The sequence below is a fragment of the Vicugna pacos genome, chromosome 25, assembly GCF_048564905.1.
Source record: "Vicugna pacos chromosome 25, VicPac4, whole genome shotgun sequence".
NCBI classification, from domain to species: Eukaryota; Metazoa; Chordata; class Mammalia; order Artiodactyla; family Camelidae; genus Vicugna; species Vicugna pacos.
Window position 1 is genome coordinate 35,636,618 of NC_133011.1, and position 12,887 is coordinate 35,649,504.

Here is a 12,887-nt window from a genome sequence, read left to right on the forward strand (position 1 = left end):
GAGAGCGAAGCACACGAGGTAATGATCCTGCTCCTGCTGACGACAGCGCTAGGTCACGCGGTGCGTGTCTCCTGTCACACAGGCACTGAGCGGCCTCTTCCACATCATAAGCTCAACGGTCACACCTACCGCACGACTCAGCTACGGTGGATAATTGAAAGATGGAAAACTGATGCTGAAAGAAATTAATGACACTGCACAAGTTCACACAATTGGAATTCAGTTCTGAAAACAGGTCTTGAAAACGCCACGTTCGGTATGAATTCTGCCACATCTATGTCCATACCATGAGGTGCATAGTTTCCATCTGCTGTTTCCGGATACACTGCGGGCACTCCACAGCCCCTGTTTTCACCCCTCCTCCACGACAACCCCCGTGAACAGGCTCACGTCCAAGGAGCGGCTCCTGGTGGATGTTTGAGATAAGATACAGCAGTGGGGGCATACAGCATCTCCGTCACCCACGGGTTCAGGGTTAGCTTGCCGACTCAGGGCAGGTGCTTCACTTTATAATTGAGAAATTACAAAGGTTGATTTTTTTGCATTAATTACAGGTTGTTATTTAGTTTCTGATCCTTTCAGAAGCATAACATCATGTCAGAAGGCGTTCCTAAATCCATGGGTAAGACTGGGGTGAACAGACTTCATCTAGGGCACAAGGGCAGATATTTTGGTTGGAAAAAGATTGTAGCAGAGAAAGAATGCATTTTTCTGCCTCCTCCCATCCCTTCCAATGGGTTCCTGCTGATATTCGAAAGGTCATCAAACAGTTATCAACTTCATATTTGCTATGTAGTTCATTTAGTACCTACAAAGCTCCCCTGCCCTCTAAAATATACTTTTTGTTGTTGATAAACAGGCATTTCCTTATCTCTAAATTAGTCTCGCCTTGTTAAATTTGTCTATAGATTACCCTCCACCTTCAGGCCCACTAGCCAATCAAAACCACTTCCCTTTATCTGATCCTAGGATGCATTTTACCTGTGGCAGTTTCTTCCTGGAAAATCTATTCATGGTCTCCAAATATTGTGCTTGTGACTACAGTCCACAAAAAGTAAATGTAAAAAATGAATGTGACCTTTCACTGGCACAACTTTTTAATTCTGCCTTTCTTTCTTCCCCTGTGCAATTACCTTTAGGAGAACTGCGCCCATAGATGCTGGTGGGCTGTTAATTAACTTTTGCCAAAAGCTACCCCTAGAAAGAAGATATACATGAGCCAACTTTTTAATTCAACAGGATTGTAAGTAATGGCTAGTTTCATACTGCCCATGGTAGGATAAAGTGGAAATAGCATCGACTTTGGAATTAAATAAATTTAAGGCTAAATTCTAGAGTGAGTTAGGGAGAAAAACTGTAACTTTTGAGATCACAAATTTCTCATTATACAGAATCTTCTAGGACTGTATTTAGATGAAAATTGGTCTAGATTTGCACAGCAGTACAGGTGAAATATTTTCAAGTAGGTTTAGTGCTGCTTCCTGAGAGGGTGATCAAATCTCAAAGGTACCTCCTGGTAGAAATCTGTCCTCCTTAGGCCCCTAGTACTCAGTCCTCAGCTGAAAGATTTTCTGTTTTCTGTGTATATTATCCTATAAGTTACATCGTAAATATTGATCTGCTCTATTGACTACCTCTTACAGCTAATATGATGCACTGTTAAATAAAGCCATCAGGCAGAGTGGCATAATAACTGTCCCCTACTCACACAGAGAACCATATTGCCAGTGATTAAATGTGCAATTGCTTTCAGGAAAAAAAAAAGCAGTTTTATGCACGGCCTTCAGCCTGAGAGAAGGTACTACAGCCCTGCCAGAAACAAGTGCAAAGAGAATAACTTACCGTTAACTAATACTGACTTCGAGGGGAATGACATTTCACAAAGGCAGAGAGTTCAAAGCCCCGTGTCACATTGTTTGAAAATTAGCGTTGACAGGCCCGGATGTCTACATCGCATGCCCTGCTGCAGAAAGTACCTGCAGAAATCATTACCAAAGCAGTGCTATTTGTACAGTCGCTTGGACTGTGTGCTCTTCATATACAATAAATCTGTTCCAAGGGCTGAGATGATAAAGATGATGCGCTTCTAATGACATAAGAGTCATGCCTTGTCATAGTTTGACTTGAGGACTACAGATAATAGACATCATTCAGATTCCTGCTTCATGAAAAAAAATCGTCGCATGTAACAACTTCCCTCAGTTTCTCAGGTCTCTTTCTGCAGTGTCTTCACCCACCACCCAGTCTTCCCGTCTGTCTCTCTCATGGGTATCTTGTGAAAGTCAGTGTAAGTAGCCAACAGAGTGTAAGCCAGGATGTCAGGCAGACCTGGATTCTCAAGGTGGCCCTTCCTTATACAAACCGAATACCTTTTGATGTGTTACCTAAATCAGCGAATCTCATTTTGCTTCTCTCTCAACTGAAAGGAATAATACATATGTATAATATTAGACACATTAACACACAAAACATGAAAACATATTAACATATTTTTAACTATATATATATATATATATATATATATACTAGTAGCACATTAACGTATAACATAATATTAACATATTAACACGTGAAAACCACCTGACATATACAAAGTGCACAATAATTGTGACAAAAGTAGTAACCCTAAAAATTCTATTAGGAGAGACCGATTCAAGGCTTCATTTGTGAGCAGGCCTCTCACTTGCACAACTAAGTGTATCTACAGTTTAAAGCCGGAAACCTATGAAAGTCTACATGAATTATTTGACTGATATTTATAATTTTTAAGCCTTGAAACCCATGCTCTTTTGGATCCTTTAGTGTTTCACAGTATTCATTATTTTTACCCTTCCCATGTTTGCCCATCCCTTACCCTTCTACCTGGTTCTTGCTCTTAATTTACAAACATTCTGAATTCTTTGCTTTCCATTTCAATTGCCATCTGATATTGCTTCTCACTGACAATGGCAAAGTCTTTGAAAAAGGTATCTACCCCCTACTGCCTTCTCTGTCAATCCCATTGACATTGATTTGCTGCCAAAATATTTTTTTGCCTCCCAAATACCAATTGCTCAAGTTCCATCTGTATCTTCACGTTCCACTCTTCCATTAATTTCTAGCAAGTTCTTTCCAGTTAACAATAAATCAACAATTGGGTGTCCTTTAGGCACTTCCAACTCTCCATGAGCCCGAAAATGTCTATCATCCAAACAAGAAGTCTTAGACAGTGTAGCCTTTCCTGCCCCCTCTTCACAAACGTGGTCAGTAAGTTCTCTTATTGACGGCACTTCCCGAGTGTCTTTCACATCTGTCTTCTCTCTATTCACAGAGGTACTGCCCTTTTTATTAAATATCCTCTCATTTCATCTTTGTGTTTTTATTCCCCCTTTCCCCTCTGCTGGTGGTTTCTTGCTAAGATCACAAATCCCATAACTTGAAAAGATTTCTCTCTTAGAAACTCTATAATCTTAAAACCTCATAGATACTGATTTTCGTCCATATCTTATCTATCTTTCCTCGACTATAAGGCTCTTATATATTATCAATATATGAAATTACTACCTATGCTGCAGATATCTCCCGCTTTTCACAAGATAACTTTAAGCCACTGAACTTTTACGGAAGAGCTACTTGAGTACCTGTTTTCACTAATTGAAAGAAATCTCAAGAGGGTTTTCATTTTTACAAAAAAAGATAAAAAGCGTTTGTTTGCAGCAGGCTTTATAGAGGTGGTGAGCACCCTGAGCAGCAAGGGTGGCCCCACCGAGCCCCACACTCAGCATCTCCACGTCCAGCCGCCACCCCTTGGAGCTGTATCTGGGAGCATCTGTGCTTTAGCTCATTTTATCTTGTGCATCTGTTAACAAGATGCATCCTAAGGTCACCGCTTCCTTCCTTTTCACCATTTCAGCTTACAAACATGCCTTAGAAACACTCTGCTTTTTGACAAGGGAGGTTGGTGGGAACCTGTATAGTGTATGTAGTTTGGGGTCAAAAATGTTCCTCTCCTTCCTGAGGGATTGCATGAATTCAGGAGTAAATAAATAGAAGATACGGAACATAGTTCCCTGTGCTATACAGAAGACATTTGTCTACTTCAATTAAAAAAAAAAGAGTAAATAAATAAATAGTTTGCTTGACCATTTGCAACAAATAAGAGAAAATAATTTTTAAAATAATTCACTATTGGTCATTTTTATCAATTTTTTTTAAAATTTATGTATTTTCATTTATTTTTTTAAATTTTTGTTGGGGAGGAAGGTAATTAGATTTATTGATTTATTTATTTTTTAATGGAAGTCCTGAGGATTGAACCCAAGACCTCGTGCATGATAGGTATGCACTCTACCGCTGAGCTACACCCTCTCCCCTCAGTTTTAACTACCTGAATGTGGATAGAGCTGGGAGAACCACGGGGTTACAGTAAATGGAATTTCTGCTCCGTGTGTCCCATAAATCCTCATCCCTGACTGATCTCTGTTTGCCTTTATCCATTTTTATGTCTGTGGTTCCGCAGCGAAGTTTATTAAGCTTAGACCTTAAAGGTGTGCTATAAATTTTTTTTTGTATTTTTATTTTTAAAGTGAATGAAGATTAAAATTGTATGAGCTCCCCAAGGAGCGCGTGGGTAATCCAAAGAGGCAGCAACTCTGCTTACAGGGAAACCCCGTAGTTCCAGAATTCTCTAAGCGCTGAAAGACACGGGAGGATGAAGGACCATAAAAGTCCTAAGAAAAATGGCCAAAACAAAGAAGCAAGCCAACCTGTACATGAGGGACGCCAAGGAGACTGCCTCCCAGAATGCTCCTGTGACCTCCCTCTAGACAGTGTTCCTCGCCTGGCCCCCACCTCCTGCATGCATTTTCTTGTTTTTTTCCTAGAGTTCCCAGAATTTTAGTTATTTTGCAAAACATCTGTTATTATTTTGCTAATTTGGTTCATTCAAGTAAAAGCCAACAAACCAAAAGATGCTGGCTTCTGTCTTAAGTGGGAAGAGGTAGCTATTAGGCTGTGCAAAGAGGTCTGTTCTCAGGGTACCATCCAGAAATAGCTGCTCATTCACGCATCCATTTACTCAAAAATATATATAATTAGCATCTTCTGTATTCCACCCACTGCACTGTTCAGAGGACCAGTTTGCAGGAAAGAAATCAAATCCAGGCATTGGCCCCGTGTCCTGTATGAGGTAGTGAAGGAGAAAAAGTAACATTGCAGGACTCGCTATTTGTAATGGTATCCACTTTCCATTTATTTGAGTGCAGTCTGCCTTCTCCACTAGACAATAACTCCATGAGAAAAGAGGTGTTTCTTTTTCACTCGTCTCTGTACCCACTGAATAGACCAGTGTCTGAAGGATAGATGTTTAAAAATATCTGGCAAATGCTGAATAATAGTCCCCCATGGAAAGCTACTTGCTTTAGTTATCTTCTTGCCAGGTAAAGTTACCAAATACTCTGCTTTTTTTTGGAAATTGAAAGCCAGACACTCTTAACTCTAATAACAGTATCGTTTGACAGTTTCAGTAATCATTGATCTAGTTCAGTCCATCAAACTGGCTTCTCTAATTCTGTCCTGCATCTGATTTTAGAATAAGTACACAACTGCATCCTCCTGTAACTGGAGATGGTATTAAAGGTGTCTGCACAGACTGTACTCCCCGCTTCTTTCTTATAATACCATGGACCCATGGTCACATGAGGGCTTCGTTGGCAGATGTAGGTCAAGTTTACAGCTGATGGGAGAGGAACTGGGATTGCAGATCACACTGTTGAGCGCGAGATACCACCAACCATCCTGCTAGACTGAGGTACCTGTCCTCTCCCACATTCGTTGCTAGGAGACAAAAGAGAAAAAGTGTGCTCACCCACACCTGGTAGCATTTTTTAAATGGATCTAAGAATAGGGAGAATAATGATTTCATGCTAAGACCTAAACCAGATGGATGTGCCAAGGATTGTAAAATCATAATCTCTACAATTCCCACGCCATTGATTGAATTCCCTGGTTGAATGGCACACAAAAATGCAGAACCATTTTTGAATATCGTTAAACTTAATACCTATTTCTATCATCAATTAATATCACATTTTACAAAATGAAATAGCACCTGGAGATTTATGCAGAGAAAACTGTTTGTAAAAAAATCAGGTTGGATTATGACCGAAACACCATCCCACTCAACGACTGAGGCCGTTCAGTCTCTCCAGAGGCTGTTTGTCCTTTGCAGGAACCAGCAGGCATGCGTACTATTCATTTCACTGACAGTGCTCCAAATATTGTTTTAAAAAATCAGAGTGATTTCAGAACTCATGCTTTAGTTCCCTGGGCTGATTTGTTACCCAATAGTAACAAAAGCCACATATTAGAAGTACAGGAGAAAGGAAAATTGAGCCTCAAAGGACATGTATTGTTAAAGATTTCCCTGAATAAATTAGCCAAATGCACCATGGCAGACTTTAAATAGGAGAAGAAAGAAACAGGTGGGTCCCAGAGCTTAACTCTGGGTGTGCTGTTTAAGGAGCAGCGGCTGAGCCAGAGGCATGAGAGGAAGTCAGTAGGAGGATGCTGAGAGATGACACACTGGGAGAATATGGTGGCATCCATGTGGGCTCCTGCTTGTTAAAATCTCCCCGAGAGCTGGGTGGAACGCCCCTCCTTTGCCACATGCACCCCTAAGTCAAATCAAGAGAGCACGGGCTCTCCCTGTCTCCTCCACTGTGCCCTGGAACGGTTCTCCACCTCTGGGTCACCGCCACTGTGGTATTCAGGACGTGAATCCTGAAAACTCGTAACTGGGTACATTAGATGCGCATGAGTCTTGAACTTTGCATTGGACAGTCCTAGAGTTGCATATAAAGGCTACTGTTTTCTGAGCAAAGAGACTGTGAACCTGTGCTGGAACTGTTCTGCTGCGTGAGTTCACCTGCCTCCACTCGGTCATAACCTCAGGCGACTATCGTCAGACTGGCTCCGCAGTTACCAGGTTCGAGCCTGTCTTATTCCCAGAGGGACGCCAGGTTTTAGAAGTCAGGCACAGAGCCGCTGGATCCCATCAGGATGAGCGTGTCAGACTTTGCAGTTCCTGCACTTTAGGCAGTTCCTCCTGAGTGGCGGGGATGGCCTTCAGCACAAAACTTGTACACCGTGGTTTGCATCGTAACGTCCAGGAACATCACCTGAACTTGGCACGTGGGCCTGAAGGTTGATTCTGGGTCCATTTGTGTTCTGATCACAGAACATGGAACTACAGCTCTACCTTCTGATCAAAGAAGACCCACATACTTAGCTCATCTGGTGATTGTGACAATGCAGTTATTCACCAGTTGTGAAAATATTTTCTTACTGCTAGACAGGTCGGTTAGTGCTACCCACACAGCAGCTCCACTTTGAGTCTCCTGGTGACAAGCTTCTTAGCCCGTCTTCTATAAGCAAAAACCACACCGAGTCCTTTACCCATTGCAGCTCATCATGTCATCGACTCTCAACCTAGATCTCGAATTAAATCTTATAACCGAGGAGGGAAAACATAGTAATTCTCATTTCCCTAATTTTCTATCCTCAAGAAAACTGTACTCATTGACGTAACAAATGTTAATCAAGCATTTGCTCTGTTCAAGGCCTTGGATTTTACACATGTGCATGTTTGCACACATATGCATCTAAATATTTTATGCACATAAATATGCATTTAAGTATGTGTTTTATGTATGTCTGCATATTTATATATGTGTATATATACATAAGTAAGTATGTGTTTGCATGTGAGATTTACCATAAGGCCCATAACAGAACAGTCAATAGATACTCACACATAATTCTTCCCTTGAGCTGTGGAGTTTAAAGGTTAATCGATTTTTATGACGTAGGGTTAGAGTAAATCCTCCTATAGATGCAGAGACACCCGGGAGGGGGAGACTTGGCAAGGGGCGGAGGGAGTGCGGGAGCTCTTCGCAGAGGTCGCTACCAGTGATCTATGTTTTTAAGGTTAAGTAAGAATTTGCCGCCTAGTGGAGGGTGGGGACAGTGCGAAGGGATATTCTGGCGTCGAGAATAGCACGTTCAGTCCTACATGGAGGGTGAGTAACTTCATCAAGGGGACACACCCAGAACGCGGCAGATCCAGGGTTAGGACTAAGGCGGCTTTGTCACTAAGTCTTACCACTTTCCACTTTTATCTCAAACCCTGCCATCTCAGAATGCAGCCATCCCATTATATTCAATGTAACAGAGCCGTCTCTTACCTGTTCTGAGTGCTGTCCGCTGTCCTCGGCTTGCTGTCATTCATGAAAAGCCACCCAGAAATCTAGCTCTTCAGAAGGAAATCAGTACCTGCCCTTTAACTGGCTTCACAGCTATAAAAGCTCTTCATTCAATGAAGCAGTACTTACTTTTCAGTCCTCTGCGCAGTGACACTTTTGAAAGTGAGCTCCTGTCAGTCCTACATGGTCTAGTTATGAAGCGCGGGGTGAAGCTTGGTGCTGAAAGACGGGTGCACCAGGCCAGGGAGTTGGGGCGGTGAAGGGAGGTTCACCAAGTCAGCCAGGGTGTGCTTCTGGCCCATTCTTTCCTAATGAGGTCAAAGAAAGGGATACCAAGAGAGTTTTGGAATTTCTGCTACTCTCTTGGAAAACCCAGCAAGATGTAAGGTCAACAAAGGTTCCCAGCTTTACCTGAGTCAATGTATTTAACAACAGGCAACACTAGGTGGATTTTAATCAAGAGACTAGATCTTCAGAACTATATTCTAGCCAATTATACAAAATTTCTCCAGTCTACTTATTAGTATTAAAATAGTACTACTGTGATAGTTAATTTTCTGTGTCAACTTGATGGGGCCATTAGGTGTCCAGATTATTCTAGATGTTCCTGTAAGGATGTGTTTGGATTAAATGAGCATTTAAATCAGTGGACTGAGTAAAGCAGATTGCCCACCCTAATGTGGGTGGGCCTCATACAATCAGTTGAAGGCTAAATAAAACAAGAAGGCTGACCCTTATCCCAGAAAAATGGAATTCCTCCAGCTTGACTGCCTTTGAACTGGGATGGGTTTTTTTTGTTTTTTTGGTTTCTTTTTTCTTTTTTCTCCTTGCCTTAAGATTTAAACTGAAACATTGGCTTTTCAGGAACCTACTGGTCTTCAGACTGGTACAACACCATTAGCTATTGTGGGTCTCCAGCTCACTGACACTGTGCAGATCTTGAAGTTTGCCAGTCTCCATAACTGTGGGAGCCAATTCCTTATAGCAAATCTCTCTCTCTCTCCCCCTCTCTCTCTCTCTCTCTCTATGTATATACATATATACACACAGACATCACATTGGTTCTGTTTCTCTAATACAGCTACCCTGTATCATTTTTGTGTGTTTTTTTTGTTTTCATAATTGTACGGTTTTAAGAATTTCTCTGTATTTTTTAAAAAGACTATTTAGTCCCACTCAACAGCACGATTTGGGGGTGTTGTCACTTAAACAGCAGTCTGTGCACTAGTAGCCATTACCTAAGAGCTTGTTACAAATGCAGATTTTAAGGTCCTCCCCCAGACCTATTGGATCAGAACCTACATTGCAGCACAACGTACAGGTGATTTGGATGTTCCTTCACATTTGGAGGTCATGCTTGGAGAGCACTTGAACTTGAACTCAGTTGTATGCTCTGTGACATATGTCAGTTTAGCCATCTGGATTTCACTCTCTTAATATGGGAGGATTTGATCAATCAGGGTCTCAGGACAGGTCTTGACACAGCAAAGAATATTGTAATAAAGCCATTAGTGATGGTGCTAATAGTGCTAGGAGTAACAACCACCACAAACATGAAAATCGGTGTAAGGCCAGGTCAGACATCTGGGTTCCAACTCTACACTGGCTGGCTGGATGACTTCGAGTAAGTCACTGCAGCTCTTAAACCTCAGGTTCCTTGTTTCTAAGTTTGTGCTAATGAACTAAGTACTGTGTGCTTCCCCTTCTACTCTTATTTAGGGAGCTATGGGGCTGCTTTCATTACTGCCTTACTGTGTCCTTCCTAGGTATCTTCTCCCTGCTTTTGACAGTGTCCACTGGGCTAGACTAAAAGCCCCAGAAAATAGCAACGGACTTTGCTTGAGCATGGTTGACGCCGGCGGGGAGGGACACAGCCCTCTTCAGCTACAGGGCTCCTTTGCCTCCAACTGGTTTCTAACCTGTGACAGCGGCCAGATGAGAGCTCCTCACTCATCATAGTTAGCGTGCTGTAACATCGCACTATTTAAATAAATTTTATCTGCTACTTCATCTTCTCAATTCTATTTCAGGTTCACGTTAGGAATAGCCCGGAGGCATTGTCTTACTTGAAAAATGTTATTTCAATTAGTTGAATATCATTCTTTACAGGATTTAGGTCAAATGAGGGCCAGCAGTAAATCCAAACCAAACAATATGTGTCTGCAATAAATTTGTTTCTGCATTATTCATACATAATGGCCTCGGTGACTCTTCAAGCATTCTGAATTAAGTAGAATTGATTTCTCACTTTTTTTTTTTTTGCTCTGTTGTACAAGCCTTTTTGTACTTTTACTTCTCCTTAACAAATAAAGTATTGATTCATCTCCACCGAACACGTTTTATTTAAACTTTGGTCTTTGTCAGCAACTTCGTCCTTGGTGCCCGCAATTCCTGTGCCTAACTTTCCAATTGTCTTTTGATCTTGAAGGTGAGACCTTTCAAGCAGGCTGCTTAGCATGAAGTAACTGCAGCGTGGGTTAAGATCTCATCAAGAATAATAAAGGAGTGCCCTTTCACCCTTCCTCTGAGTTTTCACTGCATCAGCACACCCAGAAAGTCGCCTGCACACTCCCATTCCATTTGAATGCTTTAGACATTAGCATTAAATCTGAATTGCAGTGTCCCTGTGTTTTCATCCAAACATCATCACATCCCTTTTTACTAAATCCATGAGCACGCATGTTCTGGATGGATTGGGGGTGGGGAGGACTGGGCGCAGGGGTAATCTCAGCCTGAAGCCCAGAGCTTGAATCCAGGTTGACACTCAATCAATGTGTCTCAAACAAATGAGTGAGTAACATTTTTATCAGAATTTATTCTTACTTCTTTTAAAAGCAGTTGGCAGAACATGAGACCGAAAGTGAAATAGACAACTTTCATTCTTAGTTCTGTGAAAGAAAAATACTGCAAGCCACTTCAGTAAACAAAGAATGCTGAAGCCATCAAGTCATCACGGGCTGCCGCCACCCCCCAGTGAAGATAAGCCTGCAGCCCAGCCTCTGCAGCTACTCACAATGGTGCACCCCGAGGGGACTCAGAATAAGAAAGGACAGGGTACTGGCCCTAGATAGCAAGGTGCTTGTCAAAGGAGTGAATTCAATGAGCCCGAATGTGTGCTTCCTCCCATACATAGAAAAGCATTAAATTCTTCAACTTGAGATGCCTGGTTTTTCTTTAGTTAACAAGTAATCTTTTAATGTTCCAGCTCCTGGTCTTTGTTGTAAAGCTCCTGTATATCCTGGCTCCTCCCCTACCTCTTCGGAGCAGTCCCTCAGAGCCATCTGGGGGGCTGTCATCCAGGGCTCGGAGGGGTTCAAGTCCTCAGAAATGTCCGCCAAATAAAACATAACTCAACTTTTAGGCTGTGCATTTATTTCAGTCGAAAGTTCACTTGGTAGCATTTAAGTTTTATATAAGCATAAAAACAAATGAAGAATTGAGTGAATTAAGAAATAACCAGGAAACTTGATTTGCAACCCCAGACCAGCCATTAACTTAGTCTAGCCTTGGCTTCTAGCTAAGTTTTCCTGTGTAGATTAAAAGAAAACTGTTCTAGATGTTTCCTACTTTGCTGTCCAGTGTTGGGACTATAACTGAGAAGGAGATGTTCACCAGCTCATCTGCTTGGGTTAAGACAGTCCTGCTTATTGTCTAACTTTGATTCCACGTGTCCCCTGGAACCTGGCCATCCCTCCTTCCCTTCCCAGCGTTCTGTGTGACATGCAGCAGGGCCCCCAGCGTCAGTGGCCGCAGTCTCTGGTCCATCCCCACGTGATTCATTGCAAATTGCCCAGAGCACGTGGCCTTCAAAGCACATCCCCCTCCCTTGTCAAATCATCTGCTGCAGATGTCCATGGAGACATATCCACAGTTATGTTGTGCCTGTCAAAGCGCCCGGCTGAGACAGGAGGAAAGAGGGGCAGGGCACAACCACTGAAGGAGCAACACAGCCATTGAGGACAGGACCAACTGGTTAGAACCAAGATGGTGGAATATTTGACTTCCAGTAGACTCTGAGCCTCATGGCCCACCCATGGGTGCCATGACAGTTCCCAGGCTGACCATAAAAGGTCAAAGAGTGGGTGGGGCCTGATTCATGGAAATCCCTGCCCCTTCCCCAAAACAGTCAGAATAATCCGCCTACTCATTATTATATGAAATTATCAAGCCCTTTTTATAAAAACTAACAGCTCTGTACCTCATGGTCACTCTCCCTCTCTTGCCTTCTGAGACAGTCCGCACTCTGTCTATGGAGTATGTGTCTACTTTTACTTTCAACTAAACACCCCACACCTCTCGGCCTCTCTCCCTCTCGCCTTTGAGATGGCCTGCATTCAGCTTATGAGCGCATCTGCGTATGTATCTCCTAGGCGGTTTTCCCTTCTGAGCGAGACGGACTGCAGCCTGTCTATGGAGTGTGTATCTCTCTGCTATGCCTTATTCTTGAATTCTTTCCTGCACGAGGCAAGAACCTATTCTCCAGCAACATGGCCACGCTTCTTTTTGCAAAGGACCACCAGCAAAATCAGTTCTCTGTCCTTCTGCCCTGCTCTGAATATATTCAGCATGTGGAAACAGCACTTCCTGGTGAGCCAAATCCCTGAGCTGCTTTACCAGTCCGTGTCTGATCCCCGGTTCTTCCCTTCG

The 12,887-nt window shown here is 42.5% G+C and overlaps 1 long non-coding RNA gene across 2 annotated transcripts; it reads left to right on the top strand.

Moving 5' to 3' along the window:
• Positions 1-4: 4 nt before the first annotated feature.
• On the top strand, positions 5-10,245 carry LOC140689172 (uncharacterized). 2 transcript variants are annotated; one of them, XR_012064056.1, is made up of 4 exons: positions 5-256; positions 555-622; positions 1,140-1,243; positions 10,007-10,245. It is a non-coding gene; the product is annotated as an uncharacterized lncRNA (long non-coding RNA). The 2 variants fall into 2 exon arrangements; XR_012064055.1 differs by lacking the exon at positions 10,007-10,245 and adding an exon at positions 4,566-4,948.
• The last annotated feature ends 2,642 nt before the right edge of the window (positions 10,246-12,887 follow it).